The following is a 4256-nucleotide window of genomic DNA, read 5'->3' as shown; positions in this document are numbered from 1 at the left end:
ATTATGTGTTACTTCTAGGCTCTGCCCAACAGTTATCTAGCAACTAGCCTGACTCACTCCTGCGCTCATTCTCTCTCTCTCTCTCTCTCTCTCTCTCTCTCTCTCCCTCTCCCTCTCCCTCTCCCTCTATCTATATCTATCTGTATACAAAGTCTGAGTCTTTATGTTGAGTATTTTCTTGTCATAGATTACTGAGGAAGCTTTTTTCAACTTCAGCAACCCAGCTGTGCTTCTAGTTTATGCTCCTGAAACTTATTTGAGAATTAGAAGCCTCTTCAGAAGAAGGCACATGAAATTCTAGAAGGTCATGTGACTAAATCATGCCATGTTTGTAGTATCAAGATTTGAAATCCTTGAGAAGACATTTTAAGGGTGGGTGTGTGGGTAGAGAGACATCATCAAGCTGAATAACCTGAGGCCATTACCTTAAGCTCTAATTATGGACAGAGAGACCCAACTCCTTCAACTTGTCCTCTGAACTCCACACAATGATGTAGCACGAGCACACGAACACACTGGCTAGGGGAGAGGAGAGACAAACAAGGAAGAAAGAAAGGGAATGTTTTGTAGGCTTATTACAAATCTGCTGCATATGAGAAAAAAAAAAGCAGACATGGAAGACAGCTGAGAAGTTGTAAGGATGCTGTCTCAGGAAAGTTTAGACTCGCATTACACCAAGCAAGGTGCTATAACATCAACCTGTATCTCCAGAGCTCAGCAGGATACAACAGGAGAATCACAAACTCAAGGCACAACTTAATTATAATGGAGATTTGGCTAACTAAACAACTCAAAATAGGACAATATCTTTGGTTGATTTATAAAAGATATTCTGTAACTCTTCCTGCCAAGAGTTGGATTCTATTTCCAGTCTTAAAACTGACTTGGTGCTTGAGGTTGCTTTGACGGATGGCATGTAGCAAAGGTTTTGTTTCATGAATTTCAGAAGTTAGGGTGATTTGCAGCATGTATGTGGTATTTTTCCCCTTGTATTGCTTGATCAATAATCAGGAACTAATAAAGCTTGGACAAGACTAATGACCAAAGACTGTTTTCAAATAAGTTTCTTTTTTTTTCCCTAACAGTTTTCTTTTCTTTTTTTTTTATTAGATATTTTCTTTATTTACACTTCAAATGCTATCCCGAAAGTTCCCTGTACCCTCCCCACCCCGCTCCCCTACCCACCCACTTCTTGGCCCTGGCATTTCCCTGTACTGGGGTATATACAGTTTGCAAGACCAAGGGGCCTCTCTTCCCAATGATGGCTGACTAGGCCATCTTCTGCTACATATGCAGCTAGAGACATGAGCTCTGGGGGTGCTGGTTAGTTTATATTGTTGTTCCACTCATAGGGTTGCAGCCCCCTTCAGCTCCTTGGGTACTTTCTCTAGCTCCTCCATTGGGGGCCCTGTGTTCCATCAAATAGATGACTGTGAGCATCCACTTCTTTATTTGCCAGGCACTGGCATAGCCTCACACGAGACAGCTATATCAGGGTCCTTTCAGCAAAATCTTGCTGGCATATGCAATAGTGTCTGGGTTTTGTGGCTGATTATGGGATGGATCCCCGGGTGGGGTAGTCTCTGGATGGTTCATCCTTTCATCTTAGCTCCAAACTTTGTTTCTGCAACTCCTTCCATAGGTATTTTGTTCCCTATTCTAAGGAGGAATGAACTATCCACACGTTGGTCTTCCATCTTCTTGATTTTCTTATGTTTTGCAAGTTGTATCTTGGGTATTCTAAGTTTCTGGGCTAATATCCACTTATCAGTGAGTGCATACCAAGTGACTTCTTTTGTGATTGGGTTATCTCACTCACATAATTTTCTACACTACAGATCTTCAAGGATGCAGGCATGTGAGTGAAGCCACATAAACTCTTCCAAATCCAGTAGGTAGGCTATGGATTCTTTTTCTTTTCTTTTAAAAAAATTTACTTAGTTTACGCCCCAATAATTTTAGCTCCTCATTCCCCTCCCTCTTCTTCCAGTCCCTCTCTCTCTCACTTTACCTTCTTACCATCTTCCTGCTTTCTCTTTTCCCTCAGAATAAGCTCAGAAAAAAAAATAGACCTCCCATGGATATAAACCTGCCTTGGCATATCAAGTTGTAATAAGATTAGGTGAATCTTCTATTATGGCTGTGCAAGTCAGTCCAGTCAGGGGAAAGGGATCCAAAGCTGGGTAATGGAGTCAGAAATAGTTCTTGCTCCTGCTGTTAGGATTCCCACATGAAGACTGAGTTGCACAACTCTTACATATTGCCAAGGGCCTAAGTTTGTTCCATGCTCTCTCTTTGGTAGTTCAGTTTCTGTGGGCTCCTATAGGCCCAGATTAGTTGATTATGTATGTTTTTTATATGGTGTCCTTGACCTTTCTGGCTCCTTCAATGCTTAATCTCCTTCTTCCATAGAATTCCCCAACCTCTGTCTAATGTTTGGCTGTGCATCTCTTCAACTGATTCCATCAGTTGCTGATCAAAGCCTCTTAGATTATAGTTATGCTAGGTGCCTTTCTAGAAGTATAGCAGAATATCATTGATAGTGTTAGAAGTGGGCTCTTTCTTATGGCATGAGTCTCATTCTGGGCCAGTCTTTGGTTGGCCATTCCTGCGATTTCTTTATTTCTGCATAGCCTTGTTGGTAGGAGAAATTGTGGCTCTAAGATTTTGTGGCTGTGTTGGTATCCCAGTCTTTTCACTGGAAATCTTTCCTGGTAACAGGAGATGGCCATTTCAGGCTTTGTATCTCCCATTGCTAGGGGTCTTAGTTAGGGTCACCCTCATAGAGTCTCGAGAATTTCCATTGACTTAGGTTTCTAGCTCATCTTAGAGATGCCCCCACCCCAGTTCCAGTTCACTCTCCCTGCACTCTTTCTGTCCTCATGCTACTTGATCCCTCTTGCACCTCTTCTCAGCTCCTTTCCTACCCAGCTTCCTCCCTCCATTTATATATCTCTCATATCTATTTGATTTCCTCTTTTCAGTGAGACTCAAGCATCCCCTACCCTTGGGCCCTTCTTGTTACTTAGCTTCTTTGGGTCTGTGGATTATATCATGTTTATCCTCTACTTTATGGCTAATATCTACTTATAAGGGAGTACATACCACGTTTGTCTTTCTGGGTCACATGACTCACATGATCTTTTCTAGTTCTATTCATCTGCCTGCAAATTTCATGATGCCATTGTTTTAGATATCTGAGTAATATTCCATTATGTAATTGTACCACATTTTCTTTATCCATTCTTCAGTCGAGGGACATTTAGGTTGTCTCTAGTTTCTGGCTATTGGAAATAAAGCTGCTATGAACATAGTTGAGCAAGTGTCGCTGTGGTATGATGGAGCATGTTTTAGCTATATACTTCTGAGGGATTCTAGTTGAGACCAGAAAACACGTTAAGCTTCCTAGCCTGCATTTTAGGTTTCTTCACAGTTAAACTATTAATTTAAGGTACTATGTAGTCAACAATGAAAAATGATACACTGTATAATTATAGTTTATAAATGGTCTTTTCTATGAAGTTTTTAGGAAAAGTAACATATTTTACCTCTAAATTTATATTCTGTTAATATTTTAAAGAAAAAAAAACCCTTATTCTATGAAAGGTCAAAGTGTAAATGACTTGTCTGTTCATTGCTTCCCCAGCTCTTTGAGTTCCTGAATTTGAGCTATTCCTATTGACTTCTGTTTTTCTCCCCATATCACATAATCAATGAAAAATTAGCTTACTGTTGACCAGACAGCTCTACCTCATATCACCTCTAATTAGGCCAGCCCTTATCATGGGACATAGACTATGCTCTGGAGTCAACATTAAAGGACATTTTATTCCTTTTATCTCTCCATTCCTACCTTCTTATGAAAATGCTAAATCACATTTAACACTTTTGGGAAGTAGATTTTTTTTATTCTTATGGATTTTTTTTCTTATAAATAAGAAATCAATAGGGTAAAGGAATTTAAAATATGTAAAATTGTGTGATCTTCAGTAACTAAATTAAATACTAAACACTAAATCCCTCGTCTCTTTCATTTCTTCTCAAGTGACCCATTAGCACATTTTCCCTTTCGCTCTGGCCAAACTTCAGTGATTCTTGGAAACAATTCCCTTGGCCTAATATACTCAGAATGGCAATCTCAGAACTCTATAGCAGTACTGAAGTAGCTTTCCAGTGCTGCTAATTAGCTGCCTTTCCCTCTCTGGAAGAATTACGTTTGACTTTTACTGTCAAGTCATGGCATAGGCTAGAGGTTA

The sequence above is a fragment of the Mus pahari genome, chromosome 3 (genome assembly GCF_900095145.1).
Source record: "Mus pahari chromosome 3, PAHARI_EIJ_v1.1, whole genome shotgun sequence".
In the NCBI taxonomy this organism is placed as follows: Eukaryota; Metazoa; Chordata; class Mammalia; order Rodentia; family Muridae; genus Mus; species Mus pahari.
The sequence above is the reverse complement of the archived record's forward strand: the minus strand, read 5'-3'. Positions refer to the sequence as shown.